The 18867-nt window shown below is 43.3% G+C and overlaps 1 protein-coding gene across 1 annotated transcript in view; it reads left to right on the top strand.

Annotated features, from left to right (window-relative positions):
• The window catches only part of NRG1 (neuregulin 1), a 478013-nt gene that overhangs the window by 138782 nt on the left and 320364 nt on the right, over positions 1 to 18867 (top strand). The gene's annotated exons all lie outside the window — the stretch shown is intronic.

Raw genomic sequence — 18867 nt, 5'->3', positions numbered from 1 at the left:
TGATTAAGTTCCTTTACATAAATTCAGGGTCATATTTGTTGCTTGCATAACCACACAGAGCTCAGCAGGATTACACCAGCACAAAGTTTTGCCTGGAGAAGGGGGTAATAGACAAAAACCATATTCATGCAACTTAATAGTTTACTGCCTGAAAAATGCCTTGAGGTCCTCCAATGGTGTCTGCATCAGTGCAATGTATTATCATTAACTACACTCTGGTGAACACTGTAATTCAGAAGAAAGCTGAGCACTAACTGCCAATGCATCATAGCTTACAGCATCTGCTTTTTTGTTCCCATATCAAGCAGCACTTGCATGGTCACTTCTATGTTCAGTTTTTCTCTTATCCACCACTTCAGCAGCTGATTAACAAAGCTGCAATAAACTTGAATTATGCATCTACGTGCTGGGTGCTCTCTCCCCAGTTGCTTGGTAGGTGTCAAGTACTGCAGTAGCATGGGTTCAGCAACCTGTTCAACACTATGTGTGTCTTGATGTGTTTCTGAGCTTACATGTGCCGGAGCCACCAGAATTTTTTACTACAGGTAGGTGTGAGTGCAAGCATTTGCTTGACGGAAAAGAAGGCTGTGAGTTTGCAGTTTGCCACACAGAAATGTAAATTTCCTTTTGCAACACTTTGTATTGCCACATCCTCAATCTTTCTTATATGAAAGCCTGGCAACACTATTCGAACAAGTGTGAGCTGATCCACCTGCAAAGTGTCGGGTGAGTTGGTAGCAGCCTCAGCCCTCTTGAGTGATGGCTACAACTGCTGGCTGCGTGTAGAGAGTGCTCATCCATGTGAGAAGCCTTGTGTTGCAGTGAAAATGCCACAAAGCAGTGCTTGTGGCCAGTAAGGGATGGAGGAGATCAGAGGTAGCGCCTTGAGACACCATGGTTGTACCCAGTGCTAGGCACCGGTTGTCGTGAGAGGAGCAGTGACGGCCGTGAGAAGGGGAATAGGTGCGAAAGCGAGAGTTAACTCCAGCTGAGGTGTGAAACATGGCATGGACGAGGGTCAGCTTCAGAAAAGCAGAGGAATCCTCTGTCATGAAAACAGAGAAGGTGGCTGTCATGAGGTGCTCTGTCTGAGGATTTAGTGCCAACAGCAGAGAGGTGACAAACGTACCGTTTGGATCTCTCTTACACGAAGTTATACAGAATGAGGCTGCCTGTGGAAACGGAGTTAAGAGAGCAGGTATTTAAGACAAGGGTTTGACTTAGCCCTATAGCTGAAAAGCCTCTACCTTAATTACGCAAGATAAAAATCTTCAGGAGGGTGAGGTGGAGACTGCAGGAAGCAGGTGGCTGGTCTGAGGGGTGAACGATAAAGACAAAAGAAACATAAGGGGGGGAAAGCATGTGGGGGTGTTAACATATTGGAGGCCTGCGATACATTCTAACTTTTAATAGCCTGGCAGAGGCACTGAATCAGTCCTCCCCAAGGCAGGGGTGCCTTGGGGTGCACAGCGCATGCAAGGGCGGGAGGAGGCTCTGTGAAGGGCTTGCTGCAGCCTGTTGAGTCCCACCAGGTGCCGTTCCAGCTGTAGAAAACTTACTACTGACATAGGCTATGGAAAAGACAATTAGTGATTGCAAAGGCTAAGAGATGGCCTGGGGCACTGCATGATGCCCAAAACTGTCTTCAGTCTACCCCTTCTACCCCCTCAAAATGGAACTTACTTCAAGATTGCTGCTGTCCTTTAGCTTTAAGAATCTTACCTTTAAAAGATTAGCAAAACTGTGTACAAAGAGACAAAGTGAAGCTCAGGAAAAAGAAGTATGAAGTGATCCCTGTCCAAGTATTACAGCTGTAAGGCTCAAAGAGATTTCACAGGTCTATTCTGAAGATTTGTATGTTTAGAGTTTTACTGGCTTTCATGTTCAGAAATGGCAAAAATCCCTCCGTGCTCCTGCACTAATCTTCTGTAAGGACTGTGCAAAGTAAGATTTTCAGGCATGGCTGCAGAAAGCAGTGTCTCAGCTGCTGGGTGTCCCCTTGGTACTTTGAAAGGAACAGTATTTCAGTACTCAGCACTCACCCCTACCACATCTACCCCAAAATAGGTGTAAGATACCCCTGCCCGAGCAGCCCAAACCATCCCAGTTACAAATGCAGTCCATAACCATTGGGAAACATGCATCCAAGAGCTTCTCACTTTTTGGCTTATGGAGTAATCCTGCAAGCCTGGCAGGATGTCCAAGGCTGATAGCTTGGAAAGGGCTACATGGCTTGCTGTGCGTGGAGGCAGGCCATGTGCATGCCTCTGCTGGTGAGGTGACCTCGGCCGTAGAGGCCTGGGTTTGCTTCAGTCTGCAACTCGGGGCCATAGCCTTCCTAACACAACAGCAAGTGGCTCAGCACAGGCTGCTTACCCTGCTGCTCAGCCAGTACCAAGAGGCAGTTTATAGCTAGCTCCCATCAGTCTGTGCTATTTCACAACACAAAGACTCCCCCAGGTTGCCTTTAGGCTGCTGTTTTGAGTAGTAGAAAAAAAATTTCTGCATAAGGAAACAGCCTGAAAATGTTCCCAGAATACTTGGAGGAGCTGGCCTGGTATTTTATCCACATGACAGGTTAAGTGCCTATTTTCCAGATTTACTTTTTAACTGAAACAAGCAGGGCAGGGGAAAAGGACAGAAAAAGGGAAGCCAACAGGTTGCCTTGCTTTTGGGATGCCCTGCTTTGCCAAGCAGAACTGCCCCACGCAGACCATTTGCTGCTGCTGGGTGCCATCGCTCTTGACATTGCTCTGTTGTAATGTTGTTCCTTGGCAAGGTCATTCTTGATGTTTTTTTTCCTTAGTGTACCCATTTCTTCATCTCCCCTTTACTCAGAGATCCTGGTATTTTTCAGGCACTCCATTCCCCATCCTCATTATCTTCTTTTCCACAGCAAGCTTACAATTTCACTGACTGACTTTTCTAGGTAATACTGAAGCTGTCAAGAACAGTATAAACTACACCCCCCCCCCCCCCCCCCCAATCCTCAGGTGAATTAGGGGAGGATAGTGAAGGTGCCTCTTTTCTTGGCACTCACTAGAGGAAAATCTCTTTTATGAAAGGCCTTTTGGGCTCTAAACTGTTTTGGACCTGTCATTCATGAACAGCAAACTTCAGCTACAGGGGATATCTGCTTTCAGATGTTGCTATATGCTAAAGATTACCAAAAATAAATTTGCTGGAGAGAAATGTTTTACAGCAACAATTAAGCCTGCTATTCTTCTTGAATTTCTCAATTGAAAAGCCTGTCATTGCAAATAGCTGTGTAATTGCCAGCTTATAGTACTGACATGGCCCCGAGCAAATTCAGTGATGGCAGTGAGCATTCAGAGCCTTTTCAGCAAGAGAAGACCTTCTGATTTCATTTCCTCCAACACCCCACAATAAATTCCTTCTGTTAACTGATGTTTTGGACAGTTGAATGACAGTAAAAGATTTTATGTTGAACCACAGCCCAGATAAGTATAGACTGCATCTGAATTGTCAAATTATGGCTATTTGTCAAAGGAAAAGGCTTGAAATGCTTATATCGCTGCTGTACTTAGTAACAATGCCTGTGAAATAATTTCTATTAGATAGACTGACATTCATACTTTCCAAAGCAGTCGGTAATTAGAACTGATTGATATTTCCAGTGTGCCCGTTAATGATGGCTGCCATCCAAATGTGGCACTTCTGGCCATCGACAGATTCATTTGCTAGCAGCACAAATACTGTCTTTTGAGTTTTGAGTGTGTGTTCATGTGGCTCCCTCTTCCCCTTTCTCCCCCCAGAGTGGCTTATAATAATTAAACACTCAAATCCTCATTGAAATAAATGAAAACTGGGGAATTTTCTCCCTTGGGTGCAGTACACGAAGCGCCTAGGCTTCCTAGCTGCAGTGCTTTGTAGGGTATCTCAGATGCTGTCCCCTCTATCTGCCATTTCATGTCAGGTGTAGTCTGCAGCTGGGGTGGTGCTGTTCCCTATTTCACTTTTCCTCCCACTGAAAATTACTCAGGGCCACCCATGGCCCTCAACTCTGCAAGTGACTGGGACTTTTTACTTTTGCACACAGATGGAGTGCTGTCAGAAAATGGGTATGGTCACAGGTGAGGTGATCGCCCCTGTCCCTTGGCATCATTATGTCACAGCTGAGAGTCTTGGGAGAGAAGGGCCTGAATTTGGCTGTGTCTAAGTACGAAGCCAGTGATGCTGATGACCTTTGTATGCAGTAAACCAGCCAGTTAATTCTACAGGTCCCTTCATAACTTAGTTTCTGAACTAATGATGTTCCCAGTTTGAAACTCAAAGGCTTGTGGAGGGATTTAGGTCCAGCAAAGCTTCCTTATCATGCACCATACATTGAAGTTCTGCAATTCTTCCTCCCAGTACAATCAAAGCCTATTTTTTGAATAAAAGCAATTTTCTCAACTGTAAGAGGTGGACACCTCTGACAGAGTGAATGTCTAGAGAAATAACAATGCAAAAATATGTTCAGTGTAGTAAAAAATTCTCTCTCTCCTCTGAAAATGACTTGAAATTGTGGTGAAGAGCATGGTAAACTGAGCACACGACACCAGGAAAATGTAAATGAGCAAAGTTAGCCTCGTGTTACAAATGAAGCAGTAATTAAGAGCATGTATTCTGCACTCCCTGGCCCTTTCATCTTCCATGATTTTCACTGTCTATGGCTGCAGTCACCAGCTTTAAATTTAGTAAGTTACTTCTGTCAGAGCCAAACTCGGCTGGTAAAGAAATTCAAAACAGAGTAAGTTGTGAAAGGGGATAAAATCTTCAAAGGCAGCTCTAGCGCATAGTGATTCTGAGCTAGAAATACAGCAAGGATCAGAGTATTTGCTTTTGGACTGCCTTTGTACAGCAAGGATGAGAGTATTTTCTTGTGGACTGCCTTTACCTTCATCAGTTGGGGCTCACGTACTTAACCTTATGGGTTGGTGAAGTAATGGACTGTGTGAGAGCATTGTTCAAAATTTTTTAAATCCATGGCACAAACATGGTAGGGTGCCTCCCTTTCTCTGTTTCAGTCCTTTGAATATTTCAGTTCCAAAAGGGAAAGTGACATCATCATTACCAGTTTAATAAAAATGAACCAAGATTGGAAAATTCTACGTGCTTACCTGCAGGTATAGACCTGATTTCATGCATACCAGTTGGATATTTACTAACCACAGGAGTCCTTCTGAAGATGGCACTGTCTTTAGAAAGATTTACAATCCTCTGAGGTAAAATCTAAACATTTTTTTCACAACTTGCCAAGAATGAACCTCTCCTAGGGGCTTCAGCATCTTTCTGTGTTTAGTGTCCATCATCACCACCATGCACCTAAGAGCATTATTATGGCCTTGTTTGGTCTCTCAGGCAGTCCAGGGAGGAAAAACTTTTCTTCCCTTCTTCATCAGACAGTGCAAAAAAAATGAGAGTTTCTAGCATGCTACAGCGATCTGGAGAATTACTGTGGTTTGGATGCAGAATAAGCATGGAGAGTGGATGGTTTGCACTCAGTTTCTCTTTTCCCTACTGTTTTCTAGGCTCTGAGCCATACAGAGTTCCCAAGCTGAGTTTCAGCAGGGACACCTTCTGCATGCAGCACCAGTGTTGTGGTAAAGTCCCAGGCTGTGGGAGTGGTGCAATGCTGGGATGCAACAATTCACACAGCCCCAGATGAAGCTGTTCCTGCAGCTACCAGGCCTCAAATGTGAGAGTTATGGCCCTCTTCCCCTTTAGACATGGAAAGAAGGATCTGGATTTTCAAATTTCCTACCGCAATTTTAAAAAACCCTCTGGGAGTGTCATAAAGAAAGCTGCCAGCTGGTGAGCACTCTGGGGAAGCTGGTCTCACATGCAGCAGTGTGAAGGATCATCCCACATGAGGGCAAAACATTCTCATTAGAGCAATGAATTGGTGATGGTGTATTTGGCAAGGCAGCACGGGTTGGATGGGCTTTTACAAGTGCCTCTGGTCTGTATTCCCATGTCTTGCTCTGAGAACAGCATTTACTGTGCAACCCAGAGCAACCTAGAAATTACTTCTGACCTCTTGAGAAATTTTACTTAAAGATATGCCCATGTGTGCTTGAAAATGAACTGGGGCAATCTGCTTAACTCTTCAGTTGACATTTTGAGCCTACAAAGCAGACTGAAACCAGGTTAGTTCTTTGTGCCATTTTTTTTCTTCTTGTAAGTGCATCCTTCATCCCAGGCTAGAAGTTTTTTGTATTTTAGGTTACAAGAATGTGCCTGTGGTTTGGGGACCACTTGCTAACATCTGCTACAAATGTATTTTTATTGGCTAAAGCATTCAGTCAGTGAATGTACAGTGCTACATTCAGAGTTAAGAAGCTTGCGCAAATAACTTACCACACAGAAAATTTGCACAGGAATGTCTGCCACTGGGGTGAGGATTAATTTTACTATGCATTTCTAACCAGTATCCCCTTCTGAAAATCCCCAGTTTATCATCACCTCTTTATCTTAAAACTGTGCACAGCACTGAAAAGGATTGCCTCTGAAGTGTTGTATTCCAGACTTCCCACAGCAGCAAAACTGTCCTTAAACTCATTGCAAGAACAAATGCAGTGGAGGTTTCCAAGCTTGGGAAGTGGAGGTGGCTTTGGCAAGCTGTTTAAGAATATCCTTAATTTCAGTTGTGTTCTTCCTTGGGACCTTTGCATCTCAAGACATCTGCCACAGGGAGAGGGAGGGTAGCTGAGTGAGAGCCAGAAGCAGGCTAACCCCATGCCTGAGAAGCACCTTAGAGAAGACTGGGTGGAGTGGAAAGGGCAGTACTAAGGGGAGGAAATGTGGAAGTGTACTGGACCTTCACCAGCTCTGCTGCAGCCAGTCAGCAGAGGCCTCCTGCCTGGGAGCAAGGACCTTAGTGAGGATGGTGCATTAGTCAGGAAAGGAGGGAAGATCAGGAGACGAGAGAGCCTGCTGCTTTCCCAAAGAGGGAGCAGGTAAAAGGGAACAGGGACAAAACAAGTGCAGAGATGGAGGAGGGCTGGCCTCTGGCACTCCTGATCATGTTTTTCTGTAGATGAAGTGCAGCACTAGGGTCCAAGGAAGCGAAGAGTGCAGCTGCTAAGTCTAAACTGCAAGAGCATGGGGCATGCTGCTTCCCAGCTCAAACTGACTTGCAGGCAGTTTGATTGGAGGTGTCTGCACAGCCTTCCAGTGCTATTGCCTCTGGAGAAGCAGGCATTTGAGCACAGACATCTCTGTACCACTAAAATAGTTATGTCCATGTTGAGAGGTCATTGTGTCCTGGAGCGGGGGCAAGTTCCAACCCAAGAATGGAAACCAGCTTGAGTACATGGCAAAAACAAGGTTGTGCCTTGCTTCCACAGCAAATTCCCTCGGTGGCATGGATTGCCCTTACAGTCAGTCAACAGTAACTTACAAGCTCCCAAAACAAAAAAAGTTGAGTAGTGACTGGGAGAACTTCTGCAAACTGGTGCCAGTGTGTTTTATCCTCACCCCCTTGGAGGCACTGTTCACCTAGGAGCCTGAATCATGGTCCCAGAGTAAAACAGGGAGATGGCTCCTTACTCTGAAGGCTAATCATTATGTGTTTCTGAAGCCACTGTCCTTTTACTTCACCCTGGTCACAGTGCAACTATTTTATTTATGAGTTTTGTCAACTGGAGGCAGCTGGTTTTAGAGGTAAGGGGGTCAATGAGAAAAATTTAAAAGTGGCACACTGGCCTGCTTTCAAGCTTCAGATTAACTCTTGGTCTTAACTCCATGTTTTTCAGGGTTTGTGTTTGGGTTTTTTTGTTTTGTTTTGTTTGTTGTTTGGTTGGGGTTTTTTTGGTTGTTTGGGTTTTTTTGGTTTGGGTTTTTTTTTTTTTTTTTTTATATCTAGTTGCTGCATGTTCTAAAAACCGCAGTGAGGTGTTTGTGGTGTAGGAGGTAGTTTTCTGTTACCGGAAACTTGAGGGATAATCCCTCTAAGGCCAGTATTGTTCCAAATTCAGGAGAGTCAGCAAACAGGAATGTCATCTGCCCAGTCATTGTCAAATGCTGAAAAATTCATATCCTTTTATCACTGCAATGTATCTGGTCCTCTGTATCTTTCCTGAGACCTGGCAGATGGAATATATATTATTTATGTATTTATTTTATTTTTTTCAGAGCATGCTTTTATCATCACTTTTTCCAGGTTAGCCCTGATGTATGTCACCTGAGGAAGAAAAAGGGGTGCTCCTCATTTGGCCTCTTGGAGGCTGATTCTTTCTGTCCAGCTGCATTAGACTCATATTGATATGAACTTCAGAAAGAAAAAAATGGTTAGATCTACAGGGCCAATGTGAGATTGGTTATGTGTTGTGCCAGACACTGTACAACGTGAGAAACCATTGCTCCTGTGAGGACTATAAGGAGGGAAGGGAGAGTCATGATTGCACATGATGGGCAGGTATGGGGTGGAGGTCTTTTGATTGCAAACGTGTGCTCTGACTGCTTCCCCCCTACTGTCCCATGGCGTTCAACTTGGTAGCCAGAAGGATGTACAGGACTGCTAGAAGCCATCAGAGGCCTTAGGACAACAAGAAGGAACAAGTGAAGTTCCCCAGGTTACTTACATCCCCTGTTCCACAGTCTCCAAGAGAAAGGGAAAAATACCATAACTTGATAATCAGCATGATCAATTGGTAAAGAGACTGGTTACAGAGAGGGAAAGAGAAATCAGCTAATGGCTCAGTGGAAACAGAGTGTGCACAATGAACCACTCAGAAACAACAAAGAAGTCAAGCATTCGGAAATCTCAAAGAGGATATAGTTAATTAGGGCTTTTTACTGCAGCACTTTGTGGCACAGCTCTTCAATGCACATGGAGCACTATAAGCTATAGCTGGTGCTGCCTGGTGATCTCCTGTTTCCCTTGCAACACCTTCCCAACAAATGCTGGGGGTTGTTGTGTTGCACAAAGCATGTGTCCTCCTCTTCTTAACAGATGCCACTTCCTCCGGAAGAGGTTAGTGGAACTAGAAAAAAAAAACAGTGATGATATGCATGTTAGTCACCTTCTGCCATCGTGGGCTATTCCAGTTATGTGGTACCATGCTCGCTGGCACAGTCAGGGAGAGGAGACAAGTGGGAGTGTGTCACGGGCTGTAGCTCATTGTGTGGCAGCTGGAGGAGAAAGCAACTGGAAAAAATGAATTACTGAAGTGGGTAAAGAGACTGAATCTGTAGCCGATCCCATTTGGCATGAGTCAGATGCTAAAACTTGGTGCTCTTATTTTGTGCCTTGCCAGAACTGCTCCAGTGCCATTGTGGAAGGCGCAGACAAATGAAGTGTAGCCAACTCATGTACTGGTAGTGGAATGATTAGAGAAGCATAAAGCACTATGTAAGCATCACAGCCTATTCAGGAGGGAACACAAAGCCCTGCCCTTCTGTGCCTGTGAGCAAAGTTTTGCTTCTGGTTGTTGATTGCATGCCAGCGTGGTGTCAGCAGTGCTAGGCCAGGGACAGCAGCCAGGTGATACCTGGCACTACTAACATTGCTCATGGCATCCAACAAAAAGGCAAGCAGAAATTCCCCTGAAGCTGTGACAGGATGCTCCTGTCAGCCCAAGTGGTATATAGGATCAACTGACCTTAGATGAAAAGCCAGGTGTAGAAATTCCCATGTGGCTGTCTTACTCCTGTGTTAAAGTGGGGTAGCTTTCCAAAGGCCTCTTTGAGCATAGTTTTTGGCACAGAAATGGAGAAGGTGGGCAAGCATGGTACATTGGTGGTGTGGTAGAGACTCCAGACTCCCTGTATGCACCCCTTGCTTTGGAATGTAGGTTAGGTGAGCAGCACAGGGATATGTTGTTGGCCAGCTGTGGCAAACCCTGCAGCAGCATCTACTCCAACCTCCTTGTGCTTCTAACACCTGAGGAAAGGCAGGGGGGGTTGTGTTGCTTTCAATACTTCCAGTTTCTTCTAATCAGCTTAGCTGCCAGTTGTCAAAGCAGCATTAACGTCATTTCCAGAAGAGTGACTAAATGGTCAAGAAGGGGCATCTTTTACTTGCACTGGGTGGGACTGAAGTTGAAGAAAGCAGTAGCTAACAACCTGTTGCACATAACTGAGCACTAGAAACCTTTTTTTTTCTGCCAAGTTTTCAAGGTGGTGCCTTATTTTCTTGCTCCTTGTTACTCTTGTGTAATCTCTCTGAAGCATGAGAAGCAGCATTAGAAGCGCTGAGAGGGGTAATTCTTTTGTGTGAAAAAACAGAGAATGTGGTGATGAGTGAAACTTTAGTAGCATCTTCCTTAGCAAAACAGTGAGGAGGGTGCAAAGCTTGCTTGGTGATCCCTGTCTTTCTGGCATCACCCAGAAGTCAGTGGTAAAGATGGAAAAGAGTGTTGAAGTATGCTGTGCTAAAGTTAAGGCCCTCTCAGCTGAAGAAGCTCAGCTTGACTTTTTCCCCTTGCTTTTCTTGCCTTTTGGCAATTGCTTTTCTTTCAATGGCTGAGTCATGGAGTGTTTTGAGGCAAAATGCAGTGGTTCCAGGGCCTGGTGTGAAAGAATTAAAGTTTTAGAGTAGGCTCAAGGGGTCTAAAGACATCTGTATTCTCTTGATCTGCTCTTCTTTTGTACTTCATTTTCTTTATATTCATATGTGGTTTTAATCTAAGATGTACTGGGAAAGGGAAAGAATAGGGGAAGTTACCTCTGGAGTTTAGCTTTGCCTATGAGGCAAAGTCTGGAACGCTTAAACTGGTCAGATAACAAAGGACTTCCCAGGAGCATCTCATCTAATCCTTGTCAGATCTTGCTTGCCTTCAGGTGACCTTGAATTCATTGTATTGTCTGAAGTAGGCATATGGGCCTGGGCAGCTGGGCCAGTGCGCTACACATGGTAGGAATGAGCACCTTTATAATGTGTTTGTGTGGATGTATGCATGGATATATGTGTAAAACTAACCTGACCTCATGGGTATTCCGTTAGATTAGTAATGCCTGAGTATTGTACAGCAGTGGTCCCCATCACCCTTTCTTGTAACCCGTCGCTTCTTTTTACATCTTAGTGAGAATATTGTGGAAGTGATGGGAGAAGCTGCTGAGAATACCTCCTGTAAAGGATCTGTGTGTCTGCATGTAAATATAGTTCATGCATCTCACTCTATGCTGTTTTCTTCATATTAATTGCCCTGGAATCTGTCAAGGTATTTGCTTTGTAGTGCCTGTTTTTCTCACATCTTTTGGTTAAGCTCAGGGAATTGGGTAGACTGCAGGACACCCTTTTGGGTGTCCCATCTACGGGACTTTTGTCTATGTCTGTGTGCCCTGGTCTATGCTTTGCTGCTTCTTGGTACTGTGTAAAACCCTTTTGCATCTCCATTCTACTGCATTGGTATCTGGCCTACAGAAGCCGGCTACAGTAACCCCTTACCCTGTTCATGGTGGCTGCTTTATTTAGTTGCATTTTTAACTGTGGATTTCAGTGCCAGATATTGCTATTCCAAACTTTTATAGCCTTGGGTATGTGCTGACCTAGAGAGACAAAGTGAAGCTATGTTTGAAAAGCTTGGGGATGATTTAAGTATGCTGGTCACATGGAGAAAAATCATAGATTGCACCTTTGTCCTGTCTGTCTGTGGAGATTAACCAGGAGCTGAAGGTGGTAGAGGGGCAACAGGTGGGGAAATAACTTAACCATACCTAGCGATATAAAATCTACTGGCTGCAAGGAGCAGCCTGCAAGCCCCATTTGCAACTCAGGGACTTACCAATAGTGCAGGACAAGAATGAAATCTATGCATGTTCCATCTTGAGAAAATTTATTTGCTTCTGCTTCTTGGCAGCATCCTAAATGTGTTCTGTAATGAGTGCTTTAGAGTAAAGCAGTTGTTAACTGTGCAGAAATTTCAGTGCACTGACCCCAGAGAATTATCAGAGGTAGGTGTAATTATTTGTAAAGTAATTCGGGCCTGGATTATGAAATATTTGCTCATGTCATTATCTTGAAAAGAGAGGGCGTGCAGTTAGATTTGCATTGACCTTTTCTAGGCAGCCCTTTGACGTTCCAAGTGGGCGGAGGAAAGGTGGAGGCGCTGATGTTATCAACATGAGCATGGAAGGGTAATGCTGCTGGAAGCTGAGGATTTCAGGAGAGAGGGGGCACCTACACACTGCACAGCAGGGTAGCGAGTGGTCGGTGGGAGGCAGAAACAACATCCATCTCACTTCTTTGCTTGTGGAAGTGTGTGACGCTCCTGTGTGAGTGTCAAGCAATTGGTCTCTGACTGTATTTTCTAGTTCACTAGCTGTGGAATGTGGGGGGAATGTCTATGGGAAAAGTACACATAGCCACTGAATGAGAGTGGAGGAGCTACCCCGGAAAACAGGCAGGGAAATGGGAACTGCTCATAGCAGAAAGCTGGGCATAGGTCTTTCTTGGAGGCTGTGCCATAGCACAATTTGTTTTTCTTGTACTCCCTGGCTCTGCATCAAATCCTGCCTCTGCAAGCATTAAGGTAAAGGGAGGATGGATCCTCATAACCCCACACCATCAAACTTCACCAGTTTGCTATATTTTGGCAGCAGCTTAGTCTCCTTTTTTGGCATTGGAGATAGTACAAAGAATCTGCAGTAAAATTGAGTGGTTTGGTGTAGCCAGTTAGTGAGCAAGAGTTCTGCCATTGCTTGGCCGTGGCATATGTCAAATACACCCAGATAGGGTGTTGAAAGGTTGTGTCATTCATCTTTTTACCCAACAGTCACTTCGTAACATGTTCTTCTAACTCATTTGAAAGACCTCTAGTGGTGGGGCTGGCTCCCCTCAATGCCCCCAGGAAACCCTTGAGCTGCTGCAAAGCTTTTCCTGTTGTGTAACCTCCCTGCCACTTAGGGCCATAACTGCTTCTCCCATCTGCTACAGACATAGAGAACAGAGTGCCCCATTCCTCTTCACGTCAAGGTTTTGGAAACTGAAGTATCTTTTCATCTCTTTCCCTTCTAAAGAATGTCACTTCATCCCCTCTTCCCCCAAATCAATCATATTTTCCTGACCTAAAGTGATTTTTGTTACTTGCCTCTGGACTTTTTCCAGTTGGCCCACCAGTTCTTCCAAACATGGGCCCCAAGATGCCTGCTCAAGTCTGCAAACAGCGGGTAACAGTTGACACTGAACTCTAACAGTACAACGTTATTAAATGATGGTTAAGGCACTTCATTGTAGATTGTTTTAAAAAGCAATAAAATTAGCTAATATCTTTATCTGAAAACAAATTTTAACATATTCTCCACCCATTTGGAAACCAATTTTAACATATTTTCCACTCTGCTATATGTACTAAAGGGGCAACTTCTTGCTTCAGCAACTGCCACAGTCTAAGACTTCTCCCTGGCTGCTTTTTCAGAATATTCTATGTAGCCCAGAAGCGTACTGAGCTTGAAGTGCTATTAAACACTGTAACACGTTGTATTATGCACCTATCTGAACATCACCTTCAATAATTGAGTGACATCATACAGATTGTACTGTGCAATTTAACATGTATTTCTGTGAAAATATCCCCTACCCACTTGACATGTTTTGGTTTTGTGTTCTGGGTTTTTTTTAGCATAGCAAATCTGCTGCACCTGTCGGTGCTGCAGTGTTTTTTAGGTTTCTCTTTTTTCCCAAGGAAGAGCTTAGAAAGCATGGGGCCACAGCTACACTTTTGGTTTCTGAGACCCAGGTTGCTTGGTGGAGGCAGGAGGATGGGCAAAGTAGGATTAAAATACGGTGTGAATTTAAAACTTTGCAGTTTCTTGCAATTGACAAATAGTTGATTCTTTATTCAGACTGATCTTAGTCTGGTTAATTCAGAATAAAATCCTTTGATTCCGATACATCTGTGCCTAGCAGAGCTAGTGCAGAATAGCTGTGCTAGAAAATGCTCCCAGACAAGCCCTAGAGTATATGATCCATCCTGTCCTCTGCAGGCTAATATCACTGACACACCTGTTCTGCAAAATCCCACCCTGTCCTCTGAGAGGGCATGTAGCACCAGGTCCTTGGGCGGGTTTGATGGGCATTTGTTTTTTTCAGGCCTGCTTAGAAGTTTGCATGTTCTGATATGACAAAGGAGTAATTCCCTCTGCGTTCATCCATTTTGCAACCTTCCAGTATCTACAATTTGTGACATGAAATCATGAGACTGTTTATCTGATTTGTTGATGGGTTTTAGGGTTTTAAAAATATCAATACATCTTTAAAGAAATAGATAAGCCCCCAGTTTGTAGTCTGGGTCCTTTTGTGTTTACTTCCTAGTTTGTGAACTTACATGGGATCTTGTTTGCTAGAGTTTCTCCACAGCCACAAGAGCTAGACATTTACTGCTAAATCTAAAAAAAAACCAAAAAAAAGTGGTGTTGGCATTTCCATGGAGTTGTATGACTGTAGGAGCTGCAACATTTAAAAAAACCCACAAATCGTATATATTCCAATAAAATAATGTGAATAGCCAGTGCTGACTTCAGTGTTTCAGTTGTACAAGATAGGGGACATTTAAGTTCCCCATCAAACTGCTAAGTTTAACAAGATCCCATTTGCTTCCAAGAGTACGCCACCACCTATGGCAGTCAACAGCAGACTAAAATACAAATTTTTTTTACATAAATATGATCTTTCATTCAAAGAAATGGAATTTGGGGCCTTTTGAACTGCTTCTGCAAATTCAGATAGCTGATGTCAGCAATTATGTTGTATTGCATAGCCTCCTTGTTAAAAATGGTTAATGCTTGTCAGTTATCTGTGTTTTGCAGACCCATAGCTGTGCAACATTTATACTGTAGAGAATTCTTTGCTGTTTATCATACAGCTGTTGTAATAGCAGTTATTTCCAGATGATACTTATCTTCAAGGACATCAATTCCCTGCTTCTTGTGCAGTAAATATTCTAGCAGTATTTCAAAAAGGCCAACTGCTTATTATTTTTAAATAGTAGCCAGTAATTACTAGACCAGCTTTTTGTAGTTTTCCAAGTCGTATTTCAGGTTGTTTTTTCTGCAGCTAAAATGATGTTGACTGAAGATTAAACTTGCTTCTTACCAAGGGACTCTGCCCAAGGCCCACCGTTTTGCCAGCATTTGAGATATAATCATAAAATTGTAAGTGTTGCAATTTTAGGTTGATTTCTTTGGCAGCCAGTAGTTTTCAGACTGCCACAGGCAACTCAGTAGTTTTGGATCAACCCTAAATCGATTGTATTGTTTGTGTCTATTTTGAAGCTGCATTGAGCTCTCAGCTGGCTACATTGCACAAATGGAAAAACCTATTCCAGATATGTTGGCTCTCAGCTTTTGTTAGAGGTGCCTGAATCTGCATCTGTATACCAAGGTTAATTTAGATTGCAACAGGTTATGAATTAAAAGCAGAGTAGCTATTTTCAATTAATGTCTTAAATTGGCAGCACTCTCTCTATGTATATAGTGTAATGGAAAGCCAACTGACATTCTTTTGCTCACGCTGAATAATGCTCGATAGGTGATTTCCCAAGGTGTGCCTGCTTGGAGCTGGTTGATCTGGAAATTTTTTCTCTGGCCACTTACATGGCAAGTCTAACCTGTGGCTCTTTGCCTTAATGTTTTGTGTATTACCTATAGCTGTTGGAGACCATATGTATGTCTGTAGCCCCACTGTAGTGCAGAAGTGCATACAGTCAAACAGTATTTTCACTAGAAAGCAGGAAATACAGAGCAGAGCTGTTTGTTCGTAGTCCTTTTTGTCCAGACTGTCAGGACCTCTACTGCCATTTAACTGTGATTTACTCTGTTCTGCAGCTCCCCAGAGAAAACCCAATCAGGGCAGCACACAAAGACCATCCAAATCCCTGAGACACTTCTTGTCCAGTCTCCCACATGGGGCCTCCATCTGCTTGGGCCCTCCATGTGTTATTGCAATAAGAAGATAAAGTCTCAGTTGTATACTTGCATTAACGTCTACTCTTGCTGATGCACAGAAATTTGCAGCCTAGAGTGCGTAAATGTTAGGACTGCATGTCTACAGAGATGCTCTTAAAAGAGAACAGCAACATCGACACAGCGGTGAGCTCCTGATCGTGACTAGCCTAGGAGATCCAGCCCACTGAAGTAAAAACTCTTTTCTCCCAACAGCTTTACAGCTGTCTGAAATGTTCTTCCTTTAAATTTTTATTTTATGTGTATTTCCTTCACACAAAAACAAAAGCTGGAAAATTTCAAGATTGTTATTAGGATTGTGATTGTTGGTCTTCTGTTTGCACCAACTTCAAGGCATTTTGTATTAGGAGATTTTGTCTGAATTTGGTGAGATTCTGGGTATGTCTTTGCAGAAAGGACAATAAGTACCATATTGCAAATTGCAATAGAAATACCACAGTACAAATGCTTTTTTCACATTATGGTGGTCCCTGTTGCTCTTCTGGGAGCATATTTTAATAAATTGCAATTTGAGAAGACTCTCCTGCAGCAAGACAATTGTGTGGCTTGCCATCGCAGCAGTTTATTGAAGTTGTCCCAACGTATCCAACCCATGTGAGAGAGCGTAACAGCACTCCTACCTCAGGCGGTTAAGATATGGGCGTTATTTAGACTACAACTGGTGCTGCTCAGCCTTTAACTGCCAACCCCCCCCACACACAGTCTTATGACTTTTGCTGAAGTTTTCAGTGGTTAAGCTGACTTGCCCCTGAAATGAAGGCAAACCCTAGTGAACACAATGACCTCATGAGGTGTCTTCCAATTCAAATTATCCTGTGATCCTATGATTCTGCGTGGCTTCACTGCAGTGGTAAGTGTAGGCACAGGCATGCTGCATAATCTAACTGAGGGTTATCATATCCATACCGCTGTTGTTAGCAGTGAATTACGGTATTATTACCGTATATATTTCTGTATATTTCTTCTGGGTCTGCAGGGGACTTGTAGGAATGAATCGGAGAACAGTGATACTGCAGTGGTCCAGCCAATGTCCATATCTGACATATTTTAGCATGGCAGTCATTAATCTGCAAAATGCAGTTGCTGTTGATACATCTGATTTAGCCTGGACACCAGAAACAGGCCGTCTCCAATTATGAAAAAATCCTTATCAGACAAATTATCTCCTACACAGCAGCATTCTATCTGAGCCTCTTGGACTGTTCCCAGCCCCTAAAGTGGGTATACACCACTGCAATGCTAAATGTGGACATGTAAGTTGTGATAGTCCCAGATAAGTATTCAGCTAGAAACCATGACCGATCTTTGGGTTTTAGGTGGTAGTCGAATTAAACATAGGTGAAAAGCTTTTATTTTAGGGATGGAGGACAGGGACAGTCTACTTGTACTTCACTTAGTGACATTTTACAAGTGAAATTAATGTTTTGGGATTGCTTCCAGCCTGATTAAGTGTTTGGAGTGGGAGTGGGACAGAAAGAGATAGCATACATGTCACTGCTTAAGAGTTTTTAGGCAGAGAGCCTGCTTTAACTGTAAGTGGAAAGATATTACTCTGGGATTCATTTTCACATACAGTTTCATTAGTCTGGGCACTTACTGATGTGCATTGCATGTTTTTGAAAAACATGGGTCGAGGGCACACAAAAGTGAGCAGTCTGGGTCTTGCCACAGCCTTCCTGTGGGATCCCAGGAAAAGTGTCCCTGTTGCTCTGTGCCTGTCTTGTCTATGTCCACCTTTGTCGCCCTTGCCTCCGTCTGTTAAATATCTACTGCAGCACTGACTTATGGAATATACACACTGGGAATGATAAAATTTTCCATTACCTGCATAAATCCTGTCACATGGCCATGTGGAGTAGATACTTTAGATCACAGAAGATGGATGTACCACACCCTAGTCAACCACATGTCTTTGGTAAGGGTTATTTTTTTTTTTGTTTTAAAAAGTGTGCATGGTATAAGTCTGCTGACTTCCATGGGTAGGGAACTAAAATTATGCCAAGCTAGACCTGCCTTTAGCGTGACAGAATGTTATCCACCATAAATTAGGGCAAATCTCTGCTGGATCTCTGCCACTTTGCATGACTGAGTCGTCTGGTCCATTGACTCTCTTTTCTTGAGGGGAACTTCAGGCCTCTGGCATGTTATGGCAAGTAGAAAAGCTCTTCTTGTTTCTGAGACATCTGCCTTCTCCATCACTGGTACCATCAGCCTGTTGGGACATCTATGGCCCTTCCCATGATGCAGCAGTCTGCTAGAACACATTTTTTTTGCTTTCAGTAATATGAGCCAAATCAATGCCTCCAAATTATATTAGCTTATAAACTGGGTTGTTCTTGTCTTCAGCTATTTGAAACCTTTAATGCTGTACTATGTTTACAGAGGACCTTGCTTTATTAGATTACCCTCTTTAATAGGGCTGAAGTTGTATTATTATGCCAATGCCTGCCCATCTCTTTCCTGAGCCTGTTAAACTTCTGCCTATGGATGTCAGGAAAAATTTTACTTGAAAACTTTAAATTAATCTTTAGCTCAATATGATTTTTTTAGAAACAATTTATAGTTTGCCATTTACTTAAATAGAATCAGGCACTCTTCCATGGAAGATTTAAAAAGAATCTGGTTTATTTCCCCTCTAAGTCCAAGTCCTTAATTTGTTGTTAGTTTTCCACTGTAGAACAGTAGGATTCCTTCTTGTTGTCATCCAGAGAGGGGGAGGGAAGAAGAAAATCCATTATACATATTCATGAGTCCAGATTTTCTCCTTTATAAATGTGTTAATTGAAATTAAAATCTTGAAAATTCAGGACAAAGTGTGTAGGAGACTTTAGGCTGGTGCATTTTATTGAAAGCGAGACAAAAATAACACGGCTTTGGGACTTGTCATTGGGACTCTGGGCAGCTGCAGAGGAAGGAGCATTAATACTTCTAGCTGAATCAGATTTATTTCAGATTAGT

The sequence above is a fragment of the Aquila chrysaetos genome, chromosome Z, assembly GCF_900496995.4.
Source record: "Aquila chrysaetos chrysaetos chromosome Z, bAquChr1.4, whole genome shotgun sequence".
Lineage (NCBI taxonomy): Eukaryota > Metazoa > Chordata > Aves > Accipitriformes > Accipitridae > Aquila > Aquila chrysaetos.
The sequence above is the reverse complement of the archived record's forward strand: the minus strand, read 5'-3'. Positions and strand labels throughout refer to the sequence as shown.